The 27,046-nt window shown below is 42.6% G+C and overlaps 1 long non-coding RNA gene across 2 annotated transcripts; it reads right to left on the minus strand.

Annotated features, from left to right (window-relative positions):
* Positions 1-3,692: 3,692 nt before the first annotated feature.
* Positions 3,693-21,990, minus strand: Gm29724. 2 transcript variants are annotated; one of them, XR_003948114.1, is made up of 3 exons: positions 18,893-21,990; positions 4,893-5,002; positions 3,693-4,731 (listed from the first exon to the last, which is right to left on the minus strand). It is a non-coding gene; the product is annotated as a predicted gene, 29724 (long non-coding RNA). The 2 variants fall into 2 exon arrangements; XR_003948115.1 differs by lacking the exon at positions 18,893-21,990 and adding an exon at positions 9,261-9,369.
* Positions 21,991-27,046: the final 5,056 nt, after the last annotated feature.

Raw genomic sequence — 27,046 nt, forward strand, 5'->3', positions numbered from 1 at the left:
CTTGTGAGAGCCACTCTGGACAGGAAAGAATAAACATGCAATGTCCTACCACGTCATACAGCTATCGTTGCGTATGCAAAGGGAGGCATCTCCAGAAAAAAAGACCTCCTGCTCAAAAGCCTTCAGCAATACCATCGCCTACTAAATCTAAACTCTTAGGCTAGTGAGCTGGCTCAGTCACTAAAATGTTTGTCTTCAAGCATGGGGGCTTGAATTTGATCGCTAGACCCCACATTTTTTAAAGCTGGGTGTGGTATGCTTGAAATCCCAGAAGCCAGAGCTTGGGAGGCAGAGATGCACAGATCTCTCAGGCTCACTGGTCCAGCAGCCAGCCTAACCTATTTGGTGAACTCAAGACCAGTGAGAGACCCTGTCTCAAGAAGAATGTTGATTATATCTGAGAAATGACCTCAAAGACGATTGATTCTCTTGCCTTCACACAGAGCATACACACAAACACACACAAACACACATATATCATAATTACAACCACCATCAACAACAACAACAACAATAACATCTTCTCTTTAGTTGTTTTATATGTATGTCTATGCAGTGCATGGACAACTGTCACCACTGGAGGCCAGAATCCTCAGATATTCTTGGATCACCTGAAACTGGATGGTTACAGATGGTTGTGAGCCACAGTGTGGGTGCTGAGAATTGAATCAGGATTCTCTGGAAGAGCCGCACTTCCATCTTGACCATTAGACCACTTTTACTTCGTGTTTTCCCCACTACTCTTCTTCTTTCTCGTCTGTCAGTGTCTTGCCCACGCTTCAAGCATTCACGCCATCTCCTCCCTGAAGTTTTCTCTAGCTCTATCAAAATGAAGTCTTCCTATTCCCATGTACCCAAAGCTTTTTAAGTCTATCTTCCAGATGCCACAACTCTAATGCAAATAGCCATTTTAATTCAATCTCCTCTGGCTTGCTAACTGAAATCATCTTTGCATCCTTCCTTGAAATCCATGTCTGTGTGGCCCTCCGTCTTTCATCCTCTGTTTTCAGGATCATTCTTCCTGTTGGGGGTCCCTCATCACATCTCCTGTACATAAGATCCATTGTTCATGCCGCTGAACTAAATTTGCACTAAAAATTAGGGGTAAATATAGTCACTCCAGAGAGTCAGGACTTCGGTTATCATAAGCACAAGTAAGTCATGGCATCCACTGAGCATGCTGGCACATACCTTTAACTCCATCACTCGGGAGGCAGAGTGATGAATGTCTGTGAGTTGCAGGCTAGCCAGGGATATACAATGAAGTCCTGTCTCAAAAAATGAAAAAAAAAATCTCATCCCATCCTAAGTAATAGGAACTCTCATTGGTCTGTACCGATATAGTTCATCTGGCGGCTTCTTAACATTTAATGCCTCCAGTTTAAGGATATTCCCTATGCATGTGACAAAGGAATGCCAAGACCAACGTTTGAGCAACTGTGAATTAGAACCCCTCTCCTTCCTAAAAACTGCTTCTGCTGGCTCTGGAAATCTGTCATAAAACTCACCAGATGTTACAAGCAGTCAGGTGGCACCCTGGAGCTGTAGCGTGATCAGCCCTGGGCTACCTTTCACTTGTACCCAGCTCCATAGCTAGCTGGTGTCTGTCCTTCGTGATGGGACTCATGAAGTCCTGAGAAGTCCAAATTCCTGTCCTGGTTATAACCTGTTATAGCCTTCAGCTTTTTTGCCTCTAAAACAGAACTCAGAAAAAAAATTATATTTTTAAGTTCCTCTCAAAGGAATGTTTTTATCTTCAAGTGAGATTTCTTTTAAGCTGGAGTATTTAATGACCCACAAAAAGTTGAGTCCAGGGACTGGAGACATGGCTCAGCAATTAAATCTGCTTTATTTCTCTCAAAGGAGACTCAAGTTTGGTTTCCAGCACCCACTCAATAAATGATTTTCAAATGTAATACATTTCTGACAATTCTCTTTTGGGTTCATCTTTGCAGTCATTGTATATGTCTAGACAAGATTCATGCTAGGCTGCCATTGTTTGCATACATAAATCCTTTTTTGTATCAGTGTGTGTGTGTGTGTGTGTGTGTGTGTGTGCGTGTGTCACACGTATATGCACACACTAAATGGAAACACCATATGGGAATCTCCATCTTATTAGTCAAAAATAGCTAAAAATTACATTAAAATGTTTCCAAAGTCAAGTCCAGGGACTGGAGAAATGGCTTAGTAGTTAAGTACATTTATTTCTCTCAAAGGAGACTCAAGTTTGGTTTTTAGCACCCATGTCAAGCAGCGTTCAATTGCTTATAACTCCAGATTCCAGGGGATCCAATGCTTCTGGCCTCTGTGGGTGTCTTCATTCATGTAAACAGACATACACACATACACACATGCTTAAAAATAATATAAATAGGGCTGGAGAGATGGCTTAGCAGTTAAGAGCACTGACTGCTTTTTCGGAGGTCCTTAGTTCAAATTCCAGCAACCACATGGTGGCCTACAAGCATCTGTAATAAGATCGGATGCCCTTTCTGGTGTATCTGAAGACAGCTACAGTGTACTTACATATAATAAATAGTAAATCTTTAATATATATATATATATAAATTAAAACAACAGTTTACAGTTAGGGATGATATGTTTAGATATGTAAGGCACTACTCAAAGGCTAAATTTGGGGCTCTAGGGGCCTGGCTCAGTGATAGAGCATTTATCTGCCATGTACAAGGCCTTAATTTCAAACATTAGTATCATACACACAAAACCCTTACATTTGCTATAAAAAAGAATTTACCTCTTATACAAACATTTTCTGTAATATCTAATAAAGTGTTAGCCTGTGGCCTTTTAATTCTGATCTATTTGTAGTAAATATTGAGGCTATTAAAGCATAACAATCATAATAATTAAGCCCTCTGAGTTCATAAAATGAAATCCTGAGAAACCAAAAGCACTGAAAGCAATCCAACCTGGAACCTTGGTTCCACGCTGACATTCTGGACGGCTCCGAGGCTGCAGGGATTTGATGTCCTGGGCCCCCTTGGATGCCTGAGAGTGACTTTGAATTACTACTGTGTATCCCAAGGATTTAGACAGAGAATTTCCCTGGACTTCACTAGCAAGTACTCAGAAATCTGGTTTTTCAAGAGTGGATTGTTCCCAAACAACCAACATACTGCTCAACACTGTGTGTGTTACAAAGATACATAGACACCCCACCTCCCCTTTCCTTGTGGAGATTCTAATCTACAGGAAATCTATATTCCAATCTAAACTCTTTTTTTTTTTTTGAGTTTTTTGAGACCAGAGTTTCTCTGTGTATCCCTGGCTATCCTGGAACTCACTCTGTAGACCAGGCTGGCCTCGAACTCAGAAATCTGCCTGCCTCTCTATATTCCAATCTAAAAATCTATCTGCTGCAATCAGCAGACAAGGTGATAAAGAAAATATCGTACGTAATAAATTAGTCACTGAGCAAATACTAGGAAACAATACATGCTATCGTGAGACAGACTCACAGGAACGGGGACAGTCATGAAGGCCTAGGTAGACAGAAATGCTTTCACTAGCAGAGGAGGAGAGTGTTAAACTAGAGGAAGTGACCAGTACAGTAATGACATATGATCTGGGGAAACAGACCCATCTTTACACAGACACTAGAGTTATAATGGTTATAAGCAGAAGAAAAGAAGTTTGCAATAATTGATAAAGACTCTGACTAGAAGAAATAAAGATTCCTGCTTTATACTGTATATGCCATAAAGTGATATTCTTGTGTGGAAACTAGAAAAGAAGAAAAAAAAATCAAATAAAAATGTGAACTTTTCAATGGGTCCCTTTGAAATAGCTCCATAGTCCAAGAGACACTGAGGAGTGACTAACTGGAGCTAGAAGGTCAAGAATAAAAGAAGACAATGACTTGGGATTCAATGTACAGTTCAGTCTTCCACATTCACCTGGCCTCTTCAACCATGGTCAGAGGTAACAAGAAGCAGAAGGAGAGCCGGGCGGTGGTGGCACACGCCTTTAATCCCAGCAAAAAGGCAAAGGTAGCTCAGAGTTGCTGGTGGCTGGAGAAAAGCTGTTCCTGGCAGTGAGCGTGCCCGTCTGTGCCTGGACCACAGCAGTGGGATTAGTTGGTTTGCCGGGCCTCACAGTATGGTCTGTGGAGCTGTCATCAGCCTTTAATCAAAACATGACGGTGTAGCTACACAAGGTGGCTGGTTTATGTTCTGGATATTAAATGCAGGCTTACGTGTCCCTCTATTTATACATGCTCCCAGGCCTGCTGGATGACTGCCATCCCATTCAAGGGGAGTAAAATAAAACCCTCCTGTGCAGCACACACATTCCTGGAAGCAGCAGGCAAGAAAATGTTTGCCCTCCAACCACAAAAGGGAATCCAGTAGGGGAAACCACACAGCGGCCTAACTGACCACAGAGAGAAATCTATCTTGAGAGTGTGGAGAGATGGGCTTGGTAAAGCAGTGGGTGGGATTTGGAACAAGCCACTTCAGTCTTGAGAGATGGGACTGCAACATGAAAGGCTCTGGGATCCACCTGCCTGCCTTGGCATGGAGTTCATTGTCAAACTTGTCAAAATCCCATCCTTGGGAAGCCATCGGGCAGCACCAACTTCATTACCAGCTCACCAGGCACATCTTACAGTAGTCCTTCCCGAGTGTGATGTAGTCCCAACCCAATGGAAGGCAGTCTGCCGAAGGCAACATGGCAGGTTGTATGAGGACCTAGGCAGAACTTGAGAACCTGTACAACAGAGACAACTGCTTTCACCAGCAAAATGTTCTGATTCCTAGACCTCTTCATTCCCCACCACAGCCTCCCTCTTGTTGCTGCTATGCCCTGCCATGAGTATGTGCATATTTAATTGTATTTAGCTTTTATTTTTATGTGCATAAATGCTTTACCTGTATGTACAGTGCCCAAGGAATCCAGAAGAGGTCTCAGATGCCCTGAAACTGGAGATACAGGAGGTTATGGGCCATCTTGTGGGTCCCGGGAACCAAACTCTAGTCCTCTGCAAGAGCATAAAAAAATACAGAGCAGAGACACTTACACATGGCAATCCCACACAACACAAAAATTTTAAACTACAATATATAAGTAAGTTTTTTAAAATGCCCATAGGAATATATAAGTAAGTTTTAAAAAATACCCTCCAAAAATATTATTGAGTTTGTTTTGTGCTGGTCATATAGCTAGGCATGGGGCCTGCCCATGAGTGTAGTTTGTATACCCAGTGTGATGGTTTGTATATGGAGTGTGGCCTTGTTGGCAAGGGTGTGTCACAGTGGGTGTGTGCTCTATGACCCTACTCCTAGCTGCCTGGAAGCCAGTATTCTGCTAGCAGCCTTCAGATGAAGATGTAGAACTCTCAGCTGCAAGCACCATGCTTGCCTGGATGCTGTCAAACTTCCTGCCTTGATTGTGGACTGAACCTCTGAACCTGAAAGTCAGCCCCAATAAATGTTGTTATTTATAAGACTTGCCTTGGTCATGGTGTCTGTTCACAGCAATAAAATGCTAAGACACCCAGGGAGATTCTGTTGGGAAGAACTAGTTTTTCCTTTTTGAGCAGTTACCAATTGGAGATAGCTTCTAAGTTAGGAATGGGGGCTTGTGTCCACTTTCCCTCCCAGTCCTGAGCTGCCATCTGGCTTAGACCTGTGCGTACCCTGTGCATGCCACCACAGTCTCTGTGAATTTGTATGTGCATTAGCCCTTTTGTGTCTAAGAGGTCCAGTTTCATGCTTTCTTCCATCCCCACTGGCTCTCCCAGTCTCTCAAGCTCCTGTTCCACAATGTTCTTTGAGCACTGAGGGGGAGGTATTTTGGAGACATCTCATTTAAGACGGAGTGCTCCAAGATCTCTTGCTTTCTGCCTTGTCCAGTTGTTAGTTTCTGTATGTGCTCTTGTCTACTGCAGGAGGAAGCTTCTCTGGTGATGACTGAGCAAGACACTGAGCGATAGGTATAGCTGTTTTAGTTAGGGTTTCTATTGCTGTGAAGAGACACCATGACCACAGCAACTATTATAAAGGAAAACACTTAATTGAGGCTGGCTTACAGATTCAGAGATTGAGTCCACAATTGTCCTGGCAGGAAGCCTAGAGGCACACAGGTAGACATGGTTCTAGAGAAGTAGCTGAGAGTTCCACATCGGGATTGGCAGGCAGCAGGAATGAGAGTGATGCTGGGCTGGGCCTGGTTTGAGCGTTTGAAACCTCAGAGCCCACCTCCGGTGACACACTTCTTTCAATAGGGCCACACCTACTCCAATAAGGCCACATCTCCTAGTAGTGCCACTCTCTAATGATCAAGCATTCAAATCTATCAGCCAATGGGGGTCATTCCTATTCAAACAACCATAATAGCAGAATCCCATTATGAGACATTTCATTACTACATTTCCTTCGCAGAACAATATAGTATGTGGCTTTCCCCAGGTCCCTGGGCCATCCAGTCTCAGGTCACCAGAACAGTGTCAGGCACGGATTCCATCTCATGGACTGGGCCTTAAACCGGTCAGATATTAATCGGCAACTCCCAAAGCTTTTATGACACTATTGTACCAACACATCCTGCAGGCAGGACACCATTGTATATAGTGGTTTGTAGCTGGGTTGGCGTTTACCTTTTTCCCTTGCTAGCATGCAGAGTACCTTCCAGCTCCATGAACACTAATCCGTAGGGGTGAAGGTTCTACGGAAGTACCAGCTCAACTCTTCCATGTTCAGTGAGTTATATAGGAATTGTCTTCAGCAATAGGACATTACCATCAGTTTGGAGAGAACCACCAATATCCTTGGTTGTTCCAATAACCTGAGTTGTTTGGGGGATTTCCATGAGGCCCCTTTGGACAACAACTTAATTAGATGTAATCTATTCGTAGTAGCACTAGAGGTATTAGGAAATTTGGTGATAGATATATAATTGTAGCTTTGTCTCCCCCATTATTTGGTGACTCCATTTGGATTTCTCATATATGTGTATATGCTTTACAAAGCTTCTACTGTAGTAGGTTTCTATATGTCTGCTCAAATGGTCCTTAGCTGTGTATCCCAACCTGTTATTCACAATCAGCCTCAGTCACCTAGATGATGGAATGACAAGTGTGTGCCATCATGCCCAGCTGTGCATAGCTTTTTACACTCACCCTTCTTGTTGTGATGCTGTGAGGTGCTATAGTGCTGCAGGGTGAGGTGAAATGGGGTGAGCGCTATAAACTCTGTGACCCAGCATTAGGAGATGGCACTGTGAGCTGGTAACTGAGGTGGCTACACAGTGTAAACAGGTGAATGGTGTATACAGCGTGGAGTTCCTAGGCAAAGGAGATGGGTCTTGTCCCAAGCAGGGCAGGGTGAGACAACAGAGATTTTTATCACATTATTCATTTGGTACATGTGCTCAATAGTTTTATGTCAACTTGACACTAGCTAAAGACATTTAAGAGGAGGAAACTTCAATTGAGAAAATGCACCCATGATATTGAGCTGTAGGTTGTAAGTTGAAAATTATGAATTTAAAACATTCCATCATTTCTTTTACATTTATCAATTACAAGTGTTCTATATAGACAGGATCTATATATCAGCTTTGCAGTTATTCTGAAACATTTATGACAAAGAAAAATAAAAATAAGTGTTTTCTCATTCATTATTTACTTCCAGGATAAAAAAAAAAAAAAGAAGAATTTATTATCCTATTAGCCTCCAGAAGCAAGTCATTAGTTGTTTGGAGCTGAGTGTTAGGACCAATGGTCTTTTGTATATTATGATCTCACTCTTTATGTATGTGATAGGGCAGGATGCATCATATCTCTGTTCTTTTGAGGCACTTTGTCACCCTTTGATTCATGGGAGCTCCTTCTAAGTGGTTCCTGTATCCTCTGATGTGACTCTAAGAAATCGTAAAGAGCTTCTAGCCAAAGAAGTTGTTTAAAGCTCACTGATTTCATCTGTATTTGAAATGTGCCCTCAAAAGACTACGTTGGGGCTGTAAAAATGCTCTGCAGTTAAGAGCACTTGTGCAGACTCCAACCCCACCGCCCATATGGCAGTTCACGATCATTGATAACTCCAGTTCCAGAGGATCTGTTGCCGTCTTGTGGTCTCTGTGGACACCAAGGATGCATGTGGTGCACAAACATACATACAAGCCAAACACCCATACACATCAAAATCAATAACACGTAAGCCCGTGTGTTAATGGCTTGGTCCACCACCCATTTTGCTATTGGTGTTCTAAGAATTGGGACCTCATCGAAGAAGTGAGGTCTTCACTGGCATGGCTTGGAAGGGATAGCGGAACCCTGTCCTTCTTTCTGTCTCTGTTTCCTGACAGCTAGGAGACCACAGGTCTCTCTGCTACGTCTTCCCACCATGATATACTATGCTGACCCAAGTACAGAGCAACAGGGTCGGGTGACTGAGAACTGAACTGTGAGCCAAATAAACCTGCTTACTCAGTAGATTATTTCAGATAGTTTTGTAACGGTGACTCTCACCATGTGCACTAATGACCCCAGAACCAAAATCAGCCACTTCACCAAGACAAGAGATATGAAAAGATTTTCCTCAAAAATTTTCAAAAATTGAACAATGCAAATGTAATTGAAGCTTCTTGTGCAAACAGCTCCATGATCTCATTGCCCTTCCTTTTGTTGGGTGGCAGTAGTCCTACCGTGAATACATTATCTCTCTTTTTTTCACGTCCTTATGTATGTATGTATATATGTATGTATGTATGTATGTATGTATGTATGTATGTATTCAAAAGTCTCCGATTAATTAACTAACCAGATTAGAAAAGCACAATGGTAGATTGCTGGAGTGGCTTAAAGGAGAAATGCCCACCATTGAGGGCCATACAAGAATATTGCCACTGTGGAGTTATCTTAAATCTAGCCAACGGGGCTTACTTAAAAAATAAACAAACAAAACATAACAAAACTAGGAACATGCATGAAATACTGATTTTTTAAAGGGGGACCCCAAGTAACCAGAGAGGGGAAATGTACTATCCTGCTTTGAATGAAATAGCAGAAGAATCTCAGAAATGGAAAAATAAAAAGCCTGCAAAAGGGCCCAATGCTAGAACACTTGGTCCCCAGTTGCTAGCACAGTTTGGGGAGGGTTTTGGTGGTACAGTCTTGCTGGATGTATCAGCTTCCTACTCTACCAATATGCCTACCTGCTGCCATGCCTTCTTCATGATGGATTTATCCTTTTGGAACCATAAACCAAAATAAAGCCTTCCTTCCTTCTATAAGTTACCTTGGTCACAGCGTTACAAGCATGTGCCACCATTCCCAAGTTTTGTACTTGGGTTCCAGCTGGAACTCGGATTCTTCTATTTTCAAGGCAAGCATTTTCTTCACCAAGGGAGCTTCCCAGCCCTGTTTATGAAACGTTAAATTACTTCTAAACAGAAAAAAAAAAAAGCTGGGTGGTGGCACACACCTTTAATCCTAGCACTTGGGAGGTCGGGGGTGATGAATCTCTGTGAGTTTGAGGCCAGCCTGGTCTATAAAGTGAGTTCCAGGACAGCTAGAGCTGTTACACAGAGGAAACTCCGTCTTGAAAAACCAAATAAATAAATAAATTCCGCCTAGTGACGCACACCTTTAATTCCAGTACTTGGGAGGCAGAGGCAGGTGGATTTCTGAGTTTGAGGCTAGCCTGGTCTACAGAGTGAGTTCCAGGAGAGCCAGGGCTATACAGAGAAATCCTGTCTCGGGGGGTGGGGGGGAAGCTTAATTTAATGTAATACAATCTTTGTTGTCTTCTTCCCCTCCTCCAACAGGGTTTCTCTGTGTAGCCCTGGCTGTCCTAGAATTTGCTCTGTAGACCAATTCAGAGATCTGCCTGCCTCTGCCTCCTGACTTGCTGTGCTGAGATTAAAGGCATTCACCACTACCGTGCCTAGCCTAATGTAATACAATCTTAATCTTTTTTTCTTTAATGTTCAAGTTTTTGGCATATGGTCTGAGATATTTTTATAGCCCAAGATTTTTTTGTGACTAATTTGAATTTTAAACAAATTAAATATGTATAATTAGCATACAAAGCAATGTGTTTTATTACGGCGTTTCAGATTTGTTTCTGTTGGTCCTTCTCTTCCACCGTTCCCTGCTTGAGCCCTTCCTTCCACTCTCAGTCTGCCTCTATTTCTCTAATGTCACATATGTCCTATGAACACTGCTGGTGATATATCTTCCTCTGACATTCAGCTCTTCTCTTTCATTTGTAGGACTTTTAGTCTACCTGTGATATAAGATAGGAATAGAATTTTTAAAAGCATAACCAATTTTCCTAGCACTATGGTTTTTGCTTGTTTTTGGATGTTTGTTTGTTTGGTTGGTTGGTTTTTGGTTTTTCGAGACAGGGTTTCTCTGTATAGCCCTGGCTGGCCTGGAACTCAGAAATCCACCTTCCTCTGCCTCCTGAGTGCTGGGATTAAAGGCATGCACCACCATGCCGGGCTCCAGCACTATGTTTTAATAACTTGTTATTTTCCCAGTGATGTGTAGTTCTAGTTTTGTAATATATTGAGTGCCCAAATATGTATTATGAGTTTGCTTGTGGGCTTCATATTCTGTTCCATTGCTTATTTTTATCCTTGTACTATTAGTCCACTGTGTCTTAATGTCTGTAGCTTTAAAGTCAGTCTTGGTATCTCCTTGTGATGGGCAATGCTAGTAAATTCCACAGAAGCTAGAAGGAGCTGGGAAGTGGGCCTTTGGGCATCCCTATGAGGGATGAAGTTAATTGGTGTGGGAATACACATCTTAATTGTGGGAATACACCCTGGCTAGATCCTGGACAGTGTAAGTGGGCCCTTTCTCCCTGTGTCTTTATTTTGCTACAATGTGAGCAGCTGCTTCAAGGTCCCCCTGCCCTGACTTACCTGCAATGATTGAAGATACCTCAAGTTGTGGGCCAAAGCAAACCCTTCCTTGAGTTGCTTTGGCCAGGGTATTTTCTCACAACAAAAGAAAAGTGACCAAGGCACTCCTTAAGCCCCTCTTCCATAGCATCTCCTGGAGTGTGTATAGAACGTGTGAACATCTGAGGAGTATACTGAGTGAGAGACTACCTATAGGAAGGAACTGGGGAAATCTCACATACCCAAAATGCATGTGTATTGAAGTAGGCAGAGGCTTTTTCAAAAGCCAATTGAGGGCCATACTAGAATATTGTCACTGTGGAGTTATCTTAAATCTAGCCAACAGGGCTTACTTAAAAAATAAACAAACAAAACAAAAACTAGGAACATGCATGAAGTACTGATTTTTAAAGGGGGACCCCAAGTAACCAGAGAGGGGAAATGTACTATCCTGCTTTGAATGAAATAGCAGGTGAAGAATCTCAGCAATGAAAATAAGAAGCCTGCAAAAGGGCCCAATGCTAGAACAATTCCATTTTAAAACACCTTAACACAGGGCGTTTAGATACCAGGCGGTAACAGTGCGGGACCTTCAGAACCTCCCATTGCTCCTCTGCCATCCGCTGTTTCAGCTTCCTCTGCAGGAGTCAGAGGTCACACCAGGAGCTCAGTCAGGGAAAGTGGGTAAGACACATGCTGCACCCACCCTAAGTCCCATTCTGCCTTCCACCTGCTACAGGCTCAGTGTGGGCAGAAGGAGCTCTAAGCTTGTGAGTGACTTAATTGGGTCACTATTGCTGTGATGAAACACCATGACCAAAGAAACCAGGGCATCAACGAGTTTATTCAGCTTACACTTGTACAACAGGGTTCATTGCTGAAGGAAAAAGAAGCTAGGACTGGAACTCAAAGTGAGCAGTATCTTGAGGGCAGAAGCTGATGAGAGGGGCATGGAGGACGGCACTCTCTATGGCTTGGTCAGCCCGCTTTCCCTTCTAGAACCCAGGAACACCAGCCTGGGGGAAGGCACCACCTACAATGGACTGGGCCCTCCCCCATCAATCACTAATTAAGAGAATGCCCTACAGATGACCACATATTTCTCACATGAGGTTCCCTCCTTTCAGATAACTATAGCTTCTGTCAGGTTGACATTAGACTAGCCAGCACAGTGAAGCTGGAAGCTTTGACTATTACATGGAACTAGAATCTTTTTTAATTACATTTTTTTTATATTTATATATGTGAGTACACCGCAGCTGTCTTCAGACACATCAGAAGAGGGCATCAGATCTCATTACAGGTGATTGTGAGCCACCATGTGGTTGCTGGGAATTGAACTCAGGACCTCTGGAAGAGCAGTCAGTGCTCTTAACCACTGAGCCATCTCACCTGCCCTGGAATTACATATTTTAATTCATAAACTAGAATGCCTTTTCGTGGTCAGAGTAGCCAGAAAAATCAATGACATTTGCCAGAGATTTCATTAAAGGGCATCAAAGAGCTCTACAATTTAGTTTCCCAGATCAATAGCAAGAGAAAAGTATGGTAACTCATGATCGATCAGATCTCATATACCCTGTTCATTTTAATATGGTATGTATAATTTTTAGCACACAATTAAAAATGATATCTATTTAGCAAAATAATCAAAGTTGTTCCCCACTGGGGCCCATGGCCTCCCTAGCCACAGAGTTTAGTCCTAGTATTTTACTTAGGAGTGTCTACATCTATACTCGGTGCTTTGGGGTTTTCAGACAGGCTGAGAAGCCAGCAAGCCCAGCAACACTCCTGACTCTCTCCTCTCAGAGACAGGTTGCCAGGTGTCTTTCAGATGTGTGGCTTTTTGCACAGGTGTTGGGATCCAAACTCTGGATCTTGTGATTTTGCTGCAAGTTCTTTTACCCACAGACCCAACCCTTCAGCCAGTTTCATTCCTTTTTTAAGAGTAGGATTAGAGGGCTGTCCTTATAGACTAAGCATATTTTGAAGCTACAGCAATCCTCTCCATGGAAAAGAAAAGAGAAAACAAGGGTTAGATTTGGTGCCATTTCTGGAAGTTTTAACTTGTGAGAGGCAGTCTGGGATTATACATACCCTCTTTGTTCACTAGTAAAATCACTACTGCACACACTTTAAAAAAAAAAAAAAAAAGAGCCGGGCGTGGTGGCACACGCCTTTAATCCCAGCACTTGGGAGGCAGAGGCAGGCGGATTTCTGAGTGTGAGGCCAGCCTGGTCTACAGAGTGAGTTCCAGGACAGCCAGGGCTACACAGAGAAACCCTGTCTCAAAAAACCAAAAAAAAAAAGGATTCTCAAGGTTAACCTAGATTACTGAATCAAAGTCTGCTGGGAGAAGTACCTGAAAATCTATATTTTTAATAAATACACAAAAGAATCTTGCCCATGAGCAAATTTGATCTAGACACACAGGAAAATAAACTCACGCTGTGGAGGCAGGCTGGGGCTGTATAATAACCCACTTTTAGTCCTCATGTCTTTGACCATGTCACTTACCCTCCTATACCTCCTTTTCTTACTAAGAAAAGAGACTAACCATTCCTGTCAGATAAGATAGTCAATCACGGAGACTCACTGGGAGGGAGGGAGGGAGGGAGGGAGGGAGGGAGGGAGGGAGGGAGGGAGGGAGATTAAAGGCATAGTGGTACATCCTTTAATCTCAGCACCTGGGGAGTAGAGGCAGGGGATGCTCTGTGAGTTCAAGGACAGCCTGCTATACAAAGTGAGTTCCAGAACAGCCAGGACTACACAGAGAAACCCTGTCTCAGAAAACAACAATAACAAAACCCAACTCAATGAGAGAGTGTGGCATATAACATAAGGCTGACATCCAATGAAGAGTCATCTTTATTATGGACAGCGTCTAGGAGAAATCATGAACTTAAAAGTACCAGGCTACCAAGACATCCCTGAAGCCGAGGGAAGAACAGTACCTCAGCTCTTTCCTACGAGCTCAGAATCTGCTCCCTAATTTTACAACCACAGCATCTGGGTTTTCTTGGAGAAGCAGCAGCAGCTTCCATGCCTCGTTCACATGATTCTGGTGGCAAATTCAATCATGCCTTCCCACTCCAGAGAAAGACAAGAAAGGCTTGGGCCTAGCCAATCAGCAAGCTGCATTTTCTCTAGCGATCGTCGTCAGCTCATAACAAGGACCATGACACAAACTGCACAAGTGAGATTCAGCTTTGGAGTCTCTATTATGGCTGTGTCTCTGGAGCTACTGCCAAGAAGGAATGGAGGGGAATAAAGCTCGCACAATCTGAAGCATCTTCAGCCACAGGACATGAAAGAGCCTCTGGAGGTGTGGGGTGCAGAAGGCCAAAGCTTTTTTTTTTTTTTCCCAGACCTGAGAACCAAACCCAGGGCCTTGCCCTTGCTAGGCAAGCGCTCTACCACTGAGCTAAATCCCTAACCCCAAATCTTGATTGATTGATTGATTGATTGATTGATTGATTTTGAGCCTTGGAATCTAGATGTGCTAAAGACATTCTATTTCAGGACTTTGCAGCTGTATAAGCTATTGAACATTTTTCCTAAAATAGTTTAAGTCAGATTTTCAATAACTTGTACTTGGATTTTATTAATACTTCAAGTATTCAGGGCTGGAGAGATGGCTCAGTGATTAAGAGCACTCACTGCTGCTCCAGAGGTCCTGAGTTCAATTTCCAGAAGCCACACGGTGGCTCACGGCTCTCTATAATGGGATTTGATGCCCTCTTCTAGCATGCAAATAGAGAACTCGTATAATATAAAGTAAATAAATAAGTCCATTTTTTAAAGCACTTTTTTCTTTCCTTTCTTTTTCTTCTCTCTCTCTCTCTCTCTCTCTCTCTCTCTCTCTCTCTCTCTCTCTCTCTCTTTCCTTTTTTTGGTCTGATACATTCCCCAAGATTATCAGGAAGAAACAGCCCCATGACCTAATATTGGCCAATGGACAATGGAAATTGCTGAAACATCATCAGTCTCTGTGGAGAAGAAAAGAAACGCAAATCTGCTCTGTCTAAATGGGCCCTTTTCTCTCAGAATGGGAAGCTGTTGATATCAAGGTTAAGTGTCTGCTTCTGATCCTCAAGCTGTGAGAAAGGTTGCCTCGCAAGGGCAGCACAGCAGTCCCAAGCTGTTGGATACAGGAACGACAGGCTTGGCTGGTATGTAGTACTGCGTCACTGGGATTATTCTCCACTGAAGAGCAGACATTACACAACTGTCTCTTTCAACTTTAGAGAGCTGACACATAATATACAGTCATAGGACATTGTACATTGGAATAGAACTCATTAGCCAGTGTGTTCTATTACCCCTTTGACATGAAATTGTCCACTGCCTATTTTGAGTCTTTCAAATTTGCAGCTCGAGTCTAGGTGAGAATTCTAACTTGGGAAGAGGCCAAATGGGGTTAGGAATGGGACCTCTAGTTGAAAGCCATCATCAAATCAAAGCCAGTGGCTAAGAGGAGGAGGGGCTGGATGGTGAGAGATGCAAGGTGGAGTGTGACCTCTAGTGCCTCCCACTCAGAGTACCAGTCAAGGACCTTAAGCAAATCTCGCTGAAGCAGCACCTGGCCCTTGTGAGGGACATCCTAGAATGGACATGTCCCTGTGTGACTTCCCAGTGGATACCAAATGGCTTGGGTCATTTTATTCAAACCTGGAGAACTTGGCTGCCCAAGCACATGCTCTGTGGATGAACTCACTTTTGCTTTAGTCCCACGTGGTTGCTGAAGCATGAGTAGCTCCGACAGCAGTGCACGGCGGAGACGAAAGCATAGGGCAGATGATCAGAGAGATCCAAGGGAGGGGATTAAGTTACTGTCAAACTAGACTGTGTGGGAGAGAGACTGTGGGTCAGACTTGCTGAAGACTCTAAGAGTCTGGCAGAGAACTAAGAGCTGTCACAGCCCACTATAGTGAGCCAGCTGCCCTTCGTATACAGAGTACAGGTTAACTGAGCAGGGAGCGGTCTTAACAGTTACCAAAACCACCCAGAGATACACTGGCTCTACAGATTGGAAGACAATGCATGCTATTTGACTCCGAATCCCCTAAACCCAAGCGATAACTATGTTATCCAGTTTCTCACTCCATAAGGCTCTACTAGTCCCTCCATAAATACTAAGAGCCTTCCAAATGTCATCAGCTATGCTAGGAAGGGAGTTATGGAAGTATTTCCCCTGGAGAAGTGACCCTCTACTTAACAATTACAAAGAGGAGAGTGCAGTACGGGATGAAGGAAAACTTAAGACAGAAGTTTGAGGGAGTTTATGCCCCAGTAGTGTCAGGGAGAAGTTTTCTGGAAAGATGGAATGGGGGGGTCACACATATGTACAATATGTTTCTAGCTTGCTAGCAAATTTGTCTGGACATTCTAAAACACTCCATGTGTGCACAGTAACCATAGCAGTCTCTAGTTTTGAAAGAGAACACTGCCAGCGAGTAGTTTAGGTGATGGTAGTAGGTTTGAATGAAGTGAGCCATCTACGGCCTCTCGCTCTGACCTTCAGTGACCACAGATGAAAACAGACATTTGCTAAGCCTCTGGCTCAGATGGCTGAGTAGAGACACTCTACTCAGGGAACTTTATTCTCATTCCAAATGAAGCTAAACAATTCATGAAATTCAAGTCCTGACCTTCCGCTCTCATCTTCTACCAGCTAGCTTAAACAACACCCTCAAAGATAGCCAAGCTGTGAAAGTATAACTCAAACACTAAGTTACTACTCAACCTGGGGGGAATATTGTTAGCCTGTGAGGTCATGAACAGGAGACTGGATGAGATGAGAAAAGGCTATTGAGTGGGTTAATGGAAGATGCAGTGTAAGAAGGGTGGCTTGTGTGATTAAGAATCTAAGTCCTTAGCTTCAGATTATGGCTTTATGTGGTTTGGTGTCTATTTCTGGGCATAATCCCCGGAACAGTGTCTGCTACTCAGTGACTGAATGAGCGTTAGACGTGTGTCCTGGACAAAGCAATATAATCTTTCTTAGAAGGGTCTCTGAGCCGGGCGTGGTGGCGCATGCCTTTAATCCCAGCACTCGGGAGGGAGGCAGAGGCAGGCGGATTTCTGAGTTCGAGGCCAGCCTGGTCTACAGAATGAGGTCCAAGACAGCCAGGACTACACAGAGAAATTGTCTGGGAAAAAAAATACCTAAATATTTGTACATGGACAGTTTTGAGTGTGCATGCAATGTATGCTGGCCAATCTCACTCTCTCTCTCCTCACCATTACCTTCCTTCTTTCCAACAAATCTCTTCTCTTCTCTTTTCTTCTTCCCCTTCTTCCCCTTCTCCTTCCCCTTCTTCCCCTTCCTTCCCCCTTCTTCCCCTTCCTTCCTCCTTCTTTCCCCTCCCCCCTCCCTCCTCTCTCTCTCTCTCTCTCTCTCTCTCTCTCTCTCTCTCTCTCTTTCTTTTCCAGTCTACTCACCTTGCTTTGTGACCCACCAAGATTAACCAGGGCTGTCTGTGGAACCATAGTTAAAAGCTATCAATTGGATCTGAGTAAGCTCAGTACTGGATACACAACTAGTCAGTGACTTCACCTCTCCCCCAAACTATCAAAACCAATAGTTCAGAATTAAAGGGTAAGCCCCACCCCCACCCCCAGAGTCCTTACCCTTCTGTTAACCTGTCCTTGATAGGATGGACAGGTCTTGTGAGAGCCCAATGCAGGCCACTATAGTTGTTGAGATAGTTGTGCTAGATAGTTTTACGTCAACTTGACATAAACTAAACTCATCTGAGAGGAGGGAGCCTCAATTATGAAAACACCCCCCAAAAGATCAGGCTACGGGCAAGCCTATAGGGCATTTTCTAAATTAATGATTGATGAGGGAGGGCCCAGCCCATTGAGGGTGGTGCCATCCCTGGTCTGGTGGTCCTGGGTTCTACAGAGATGCAGGCTGAGCAAGCCATGACGGGCAGTGGACAGCACTGGCTCTGCTTCAGCTCCTGCCTCTGGGTTTCTGCACTGTTCAGTTCCTGTCTTGATTTCCTTCAATGATAAACAGTGTGATATGGAAGTGTAAGCCAAATAAACCCTTTCTTCCCCAACTCGCTTTCTTGCCATGGTTGTTCATCACAGCAACAGTAACCCTAACTAAAGGGCATTAAGCTTTACAGTGCTTGTATCAAATCCAGAGAGCGGCATCTCTAAGCCCTTCACCTTTACAATTTAATTTAGTTTAATGAAGCTACTTATTATCTTCAACAGAGGAGTTCTAAATCTCTTTAGTAGTTACTATGTTCCCACATTACTAATAAAGAGATAAGCTGAGGTGGTAAGGCATTTACCATCTTAGATCCTATTAACTTTGATTTTCTGGTTCCCATCCTCCTAGCACTGGCTCCCCACTCTGGGTACCACATCTTCAACAAGATTCTTGGAGGATGATTGGGAAGAAACACCACATAGAGACCAGAGGCTGGATGTTACCTTGTAGAGGACACCACATCCTAAATTAGATCTGTCTGATTCCCACTCTTCCGCCTTTCTTTTTCTAAACCAAAGTGACTGTCCCCTGTGCCTTTGGTAGGAAGGACCGTGATTCCAATGATGTCATAACTGGAATGTGCCCAGTTTCTTTTTATACCAGGAGAAGGAATGTGTTTTTCTGAAGGCTGTTTTGACTTGGACTTCCCTTATACAGACCATCTAGATTAGATTAGATTTGGAAAACAACGAAATTCTGAGTTTTGAGAAGATTCTCTCAAAAATTCTCTTTCCTCTGGAGGATTTGCTACATAGTTTTACAATGAGACTTCTTCTTCTGTTCGCCTGAAATATAAACTTCTGTTCAAATGTAAGTGGTTTCTTAAAATGTTTATATTTGTGCTTATTAGCCATGTCTACCCTAGTATGAATTTTCTTGGTGGGTTACACTTTGAAGCATATTTCACTGAGGGGTAGAAAGCAAATTAGGATAAACTTGAGAGGAAAAGGAAGATGATACAAAAGAGAACTTAGTACAGAATTGGAGAGTCAGGGACAGTTCAAAGCTTACCTCCAAAAGTCACTTCTGAGTTAAAGTTGCAAACCCCAGGCATGCTAGGACGTGCTGATATGAAAAGCGTCCTGAGGAACAGAGCGAATAAGACAGGGCTTTGAATCCTGAGGGGAGTCTCTAATGTGCTTCCAGAACAAGTCATCTCATTCTTCTCGAATGCTCTTCTGCTTGGTCACTTCTGGCTCCGGTTAAGACCATTCATGAGCTGGGATTACGTTCGCATCCAGAAATCAGACCCAACCGCTCTCAGCATGTGACTGCAGCTGCCCACACTGTCGGCAAGCCCTGGCTCCTCTGTAATTTACTACCTAGACAGAACTTACACCTCACAACCTTATCTGCTCTCGACTGTCACCAGTGTCCTTGGAGAGTCTTCTTTGTAATTCACCAACCAAGCTCCTTCTGAGTTGCTCCAAAGAGCTAAGACCTACTTTGCTGTCATGTTGTTTTATGACTGTACATTTGTGTTGCTTACCATGTTCCTGTGGTGCCCTTGGTGACAGTACAAATGGAAGCAAAATTATGTTGACAAGGAAGATGTCAGCCAAGGCAGACTAGAACGTTCCATGTCTCACTCTCCTATAGAAACATACAGGGATGTGGAACGATTTAAATGGATCTGGTAGAGCTCTGGAAGCTAGTTTATGGTCACTAATGAAATGGTGACAAGAGTGTTTTGTACCTTATTACTAGGTACCATCCACCCATCCCCCCATTCCCAGTGTGGCAGTAGCTTTGGCAATGAAGTGAACCTGGGTATAGGCATCTCCCTCGAGTCGAAGGGAAGAGAGCAGACCTTTTGTGTGTGTGTGCGTGACTATTTATAACTATTCTAAACTGTATGGTAGACACTTGAAGGTTGATACAAGGAGCTTGTCTCTGTCTTGTCTAACTCAAAATTCAAGAAGGAAAACTACTCTTAAGCCTATAAGGTAGGCTCTTGACCTGTGTGGGTCAGAACCCCTTTGGGGGCCAAATGACCCTTTCATATGGGTACCTGGGACCCCTGGGAAACATAGATACTTATATTATGATTCATAGCATTAGCAAGATTATAGTTATGAAGTAGCAAAGAAAACAGTATGGTTGGGGTTAAGAACTCCTGTGTAAAGGGATTCCAGATCCACAGACTCCCGGAACAAACGGCTCCAGGAGAAAGGATGGTAAGATGGCTGAGTGAGAAAAGGCCCTAGTGTCTGAGCCTGACAACCTGAGTCCTGCCTCCAGGACCCACACAGGAAAAGGCAAAAGCTGACTTCTGCAAACTGTTATTTGACCTCTGCATGTAGTGGCTTCTCTGATGTATAAATACATGATTTTCTTTTTGAAAAAAAAAATATTACAGGTAGAGATGGGGATAAGACAGGTTGCATTCCTGTCTAGGAGAGTTGGATTTTAATATTGGAAACAGCTGTGTCCGAGAGGGTTTAGGAAGCTACGCACAGGTACTAGGTCAGAAGAGACTCAAGAAGACACTACCATTCCTTCAGGCTGGTTTAAAGGCACAAGCAATGGCGAATCCAGGTTGAAGAAACACCTCAGCACGGAAGGACTCTTTAAATACTGAGAAAGTGCCTGACATTTAGGAAGTTCTTTGTCAAAATATGGCCAAAGGAAGTCAAGAATTCAGAGATTACACACAGCAAAGGATGCCTTCTACAAATGTAACTAAGAAAACTCTCGAACGAACAAACTATGACAGCCTTCAAACTGTGAAAAACAAAAGTATGAGCACTAAGACAGGAGAAGAATTTGGCTTCCAGAGTTGCCATACTCTAATTCCCAACAGTATCAACCAAAGGGCCAAGACATACAAAGGAGAGAAAAGCATCTAAAAAGAGAACAATGTCTGCGAGCAAACCGAGACACCAGATTTACTATACAAAAATGGAAATATGATCCAAGGGTTAAAAGAAAATGTGGACCAAGAAACAAAGGAAATCAGAAAAAGAATGCAGTGGTTTGGAAGTGTATGTCTATCCAAACGTCATGGCTGAATTCCTAACACCTCAGGTTATGATACGGGAACTGGGCCTTTGGGAGGTAATTAGACCATGAGCGTGCCATGTCATGAAATTAGTGGCCTTAGAGAAGAGACCCATGAGAGGCCTCTCACCCTTTCTGACATGTGCAGACAAATAAAAATGATAGCCATGGACCAGCACACAGGCATTGACCTCACACCCAATATCACGACAGCCAATATTTTGGCTGGGAAATTGAATGTCTAACTTTTATACTATTCTGTTAATGTAGCCTGAGCAGATGAGGGCATATGATGCATTACTGGAGTTTTAATATTAACCAAGAGACGAGAAAGTATAAAACAAAACCAAACAGAAACTTTAGAGCTACAAAGCATAAGGTTTGGAATAAAGTTTTCATGAGAAGGAACTGGCAGCTTGTCTGAGCGAAGTAGGGACAGGTCATCTGCAGTCACGCGCTTCAAAAAACAGAAAGAAAAAAGAATGAAGTAAAGTGAACAGAGACCAAGGAGACTTACAGACATGGGGGGGTGTAAATAAATCATGGCCAAAGCACAACATGTTTGATGAAATGCATTTATCTGACAACAAGGAAGCCAGATGCATACTAAGTATGACAAACTGGCATCAAGACACTTTTTGCAAGTCAGACGTTCAAGTCAAAGTCCATTGAGAGCATCAAGAGAGTGGCTCAACACATGGTTCAGTGAACACCACCAGATCTCACACCAAAATCCTTAGCGAACAGAAGGATGCGAAATGGCATTTAAAGTCGTGAAAGATTAAAAACTGCCAACTAACAATCCTGAATATTGTTTCCTCAAAAATGAAGTGCCAAAGCATTATATTATCAAACAAACAGAAGCTGACAAAGTCCATTACCACCTAAACAGGCCCTATAATTGCTAAAGGGAGTCCGCTGGGTTAAAATTAAAAGGATGGTAGGTAGAAACTCACAGCTATATGGTGAGATACTAACAGGACAGTATGGCTTACCGTCTAGCAGGCAGGCAGTCCTGGGTGTGAGCCCCAGTGTTCACCAAAGAACTTTGAAGATAAATGTCAAATATTTTTAATAAAGACATGTTATTGAGGGCTGGTGAGATGGCTCAGCGGGTAAGAGCACTGACTGCTCTTCCAAAGGTACTGAGTTCAAATCCCAGCAACCACATGGTGGCTCACAACCACCCATAATGAGATCTGATGCCCTCTTCTGGTACATCTGAAGACAGGTACAGAGTACTCATGTATAATATTAAATAAATCTTTTTAAAAAAGAAAGACCTGTTATTGAGTACTGGGTACGAATTATGCTCTCCTCAAATCCATATCCTGAAGCTCCAACTTTGGATATATCCAAATGTGTCTGGTTACGTGTAACGTCTACAGGAACCGTAAGTTGAGATGAGGTCCTGAATCTACTATGACTATTGTCCTAATTAAAACAAACAAACAAGCAAATGTATTGGAGACAAGCATACAAGGAAGCTAGCATATGAAGAACGGGAATCAGAAGGAAGGCAGGTGTCAGAGGAACATCCACTGGAGACAAGGCACACCAGAAGCTACTACATGAAGAACAAGAGTCAGAATGAAGGCCGGTATCGAAGAAACTTTCCAGAAGCCAAAGAACAAAGGTTGCCAGGAGACTACAGAACAGCTTTGTTAGGTTCCAAAACCCAGACAAACGACTGAGATGCATATTTGATATATCAAAGTAGAACTGGGGCCCCAGATTCTCCCTGCATCCCTCAGCCCCTACCTATTACAGAGTATGACTGGCATGCCCCACACCCTACCCTAAATCCTCCAGCCCAGAGGCTAGGCTACCATATCCCCAGCTGCCCTTCCCTATAGAATCCAACCATTTTGATTTATCTGGCCCCTTTTGGTCTACCCTTTACCCTCCTGGCCTCTTGGTCTGTCTGACTCTTCTCTCTTGGTCTCCTCATATGACCCAGCTCATGGTCACAGCCAGGTCATGTTCACTCTGGACTCTCCTGTACCTATGATCTTCCCTTCATCTACAACAAACCTTCTCCTCCACCATACTTAGGAACAGTCATGGCCTTCCTCTTCATTTCTTTTTTCTATTTAAGCTTTCCTCTCAGAACTTAGAAGGGCATAGTCCTACTGGCTTCTCACCTGTGAGACAACTAATTTCTCACAGATAAACCACTTTGTGTTATTTTGTTGTAGCATACCTAGGTAGCTAATATAAGCATAGAAAAACACAATTTATGGGCACTGACTGCTCTTTCAGAGGTCCTGAGTTCAATTCCCAGCAACCACATGGTGGCTTACAACCATCTGTAGTGGGACCTGGTGCCTCTTATGGTGTGCAGATATACATGCAGGCAGATATACATTGTATATATAATAAGTCAACATTAAAAAATATCTTTTCTGAAGAGAGTGACAGTGTACAGACATAAAATAAATAAATCTTTTTTTAAAAAAGAAAAAGAAAAACACAATTTATAACATCAATAACAAAGTGAGATGGGAGATCTACAGAGGACTTTTGTATATGATTGGAAATAAGTTGGCATCAATGAAGATCAAAGCCAGTCTGTCTACTGATCAAGTTCCAGGACAGCCGAGGTTGTACAAAGTGTTAGGGCCTAGGTAAAATATTAAGGTCTACATAACAATTATCTGACTAGCCTTATAATGATAAGGAAATTTCTCATATGTTTCTGCTGATACTAGGAAACTTTCTAATGCCAAGTTGATTACATATTCTGTTATTCTGTGCCCTTGCAAACCAATCACAAAAGAAGTCAGTAGAACTGTTTTATATAGATACCCACAATAAGATTGGACCCAAACCAACCAACCAACAGCATTTCCTGTACCTATGTATAAGCTTTGATGGTATTTGCCTTTATAAACTGCCCCTGGGATAGATCCCAACATAAGAGACACCTGCACCAATATAAGAAACTATTTGGAATAACCCTTCTATTTTGAGTAGTGGTTGTGTAAAGTTTAAGTCCTCAAGACCTTCCTGGGAACTGGCATCCTACTTGGCAGAAATAGACATGTATATGGGTAGCTGACATCCTGGTTGGCAAGGTAAGACATGAATGTTAGACAAGGCAAGTCCCCTGCCACAGTTGAATGCCCCAACCAATGGGAGCAGGATAAGTGTACAACAAAGACGTGTTCCTAAGGAAATCTCCTGTCCCTAAATCCTGATTGGTGAAATAATGTGGCATAGATGTTTGTGGATTTTAGGCTTAAAAACTTTGTAGGATCTTAACTCAATGTCATGGTTCAGTTCCGAATCTGAACCGTGGCCTTGGTCAACCAGTCCTGGGGCAAATGCTCAATAAACTCCCCGTCTTGCTGAGATCGGTGTTCGTGTGGTTTATGAGGGAATTCCTGGACTCCAACACAAAGAAACCCTATCTCAAAACACAAACAAATAAACAAATAGAACTTGCAGAATATAAAGTTGTGCTGCTATATACAGACAATGAACAATATGAAAGGAATTAAGAAAATAATTCCATTTGCAATGACATCAACATGCTAGTGGTGGCACACGCCTTTAATCACAGCACTCAGGAGGCAGAGGCAGGTGGATTTCTGAATTCGAGATCAGCCTGGTCTACAGAGTGAGTTCCAGGACAGCCAGAGCTACAGAGAGAAACCCTGTCTCGAAAAAAAAAAAAAATCAAACAGGAAGTAAAAGATTTACACACTGAAGATTTATACACACAAAGCCCTGAATTTGATCCCTAGTTCTGTTCCATATGAACATAAAGGCAGCACACACCTGTAATCCCACCACTTGGAGGTGGAGCAAGAGAACCAGATGTTTAAGATGTTGTCTTCAGCTTCATAGTGAGCTTAAGACCACTGTGAAATACATGAGACTATCTTAAAAAAAAAAAAAGACAGAAAAATGGGGGGAGGGGGGATCCAGCATTCATGGATTACAAAATTTGCTATTGTTAAGATGTCAATACTACAAAAATTAATCTACAGATTTAATGCAATCCCTATCTAAATTCCAAATATTTTTTCTTTGTAGAAATAATAAAATCTATCCTAAAGTTCAAATAGAATCTCAAGGGACCTTAAAGAGTGGAACAATCTTGAAAAATAGTGAGTGATCAACTCACACTACCTGGTTACAAAGGTTGGGGTGTCACAGTATCTGGCCAGTGTAACACTCCCACAAGGACAGGTTGTCTTAGTTTGGGTTTTTAGTGCTGCGACAAAACACCATGACCTAAAAGCAAGTTAGGGAGAAAAGGGTTTATTCAGTTTACCCTTCCACAACACTATTCTTCACTGAAGGAAGTCAGAACAGGAACTCAAATGGGGCGAGAACCTGGAGGCAAGAGCTGAAGCAGAGGCCATGGAGGATGCTGCTTACTGGCTTGCTCATCTGCCTTCTTATAGAGCCCAGGACCACCTGCCCCGAGATGGCACCACCCATATTGAACATATGGGCTTTCCCCATTGATTATTAATTGAGAAAATGCCTTATAGCTGAATCTCATGGAGGCATTTCCTCAACTGAGGCTCCTTCCTCTCTGATGACTCTAGCTTGTGTCAAGTTGACTCACAAAGCAGCCAGGACAGGGGTATAGACCCATAAAGCAGAACAGACAGAGGTAAGCCTTTTCATATATGATCAAATGACTCCCAAGGATGGGATCTGATCACGGCTGCCATCTTAGCACCTGAGAGCTGAAGCACAAGCATCATGATTTTGACAGCCTGTGGCTATGTAGCCAGACCTTCTTTGTACACAAAATATTTATAATAGTAAAAATAAAAACAATGGTGCCAAAGACCATTTGATTAAGGACAGGAGAAAAACATGCACTAGGCATGTACACCGAATGGTTGAAAGCAGAGCTTCAACCACACACTTATACATCCATGTTCATAGCGGCACTGCTTGCAATAGCCAAAAGGTAGAAATAAGTCCATCAACATGAGCGGGTAAACAAAAGTAGTATAAGTTTCAATGAAATACATTTAACCTTAACAAAGAATGAAGTTCTATAACTTGCCTTTTCACATATGAAAATATGCGGAGTGAATTAAACACATAAAGACTAATGATATATAAGTATACTTACATGAGTTACTTAAAATTGACAGATTGATAGAAACTGAAGAAAAAACGGTCACTGCCAGCTAAGAGCATAGAAAGGGAATTGCGGTTGAAGGGATCTGGAGTTTCTGTGTGAGATACTGGGCAGTTCTACAAAATGTTAACAGTTATGGTTGGACTATGATTTGATATACATAGTGCTATTAGTCTCCTTTTTAAAACCTGGCTAAATTTGTTGAGCTCAGTGACACACATTTTTTAATTCTAGCACTTGGGAGGCAGAAATAGGCAGATCTCTGTGTATTTGAGGTCAGCCTGGTCTACAAAGCAAATTTCAAGACAGCCAGGATTGTCACAAAGAGAAAGGAAAAAAAAGCCTAGGTAAAATGGTAAATTTTACCACCTATTAAGAAACACTTAACTTAGCCGGGTGTGGTGGCGCATGCCTTTAATCCCAGCACTCAGGAGGCAGAGGCAGGCGGATTTCTGAGTTCGAGGCCAGCCTGGTCTACAAAGTGAGTTCCAGGACAGCCAGGGCTCCACAGAGAAACCCTGTCTCGAAAAACCAAAAAAAAAAAAAAAAAAAAAAAAAAAAAAAAAAAAAACACTTAACTTTTCCTTTATTCAACCAAAATGTATTGAATACCATCAAAATGGCAACTCTCAACATTTCCCAGCTTCCAAAGACACTTAAGTAAAGCTTTGTCATAAAAGACTTTTAAATCTGAGCCAAGTATAGATATACATCTATAACATCAACATTCAAGGATGAGACAGGAGGATCAATTTAAGCCTATCCTTGGCCACATCAAGAATTCAAGACCAGGGCTGGAGAGATGGCTCAGTGGCTAAGAGCACTGATTGTTCTTCCAGAGGTTCTGAGTTCAAGTCCCATCAACCATATGCTGGCTCACAACCATCTGTAATGTGATCTGATGCCCTCTTCTGGTGTGTCTCAAGACAGCTACAGTGTACTCACATATATAAAATAAATAAATACATTAAAAAAAAGAATTCAAGACCAATATGAGCTACATAATACCATTTCTGCTTAGAAAGTTAAGGGAGTAAAATGGGATACAGTCC

The sequence above is a fragment of the Mus musculus genome, chromosome 9 (assembly GCF_000001635.26).
Source record: "Mus musculus strain C57BL/6J chromosome 9, GRCm38.p6 C57BL/6J".
NCBI lineage: Eukaryota > Metazoa > Chordata > Mammalia > Rodentia > Muridae > Mus > Mus musculus.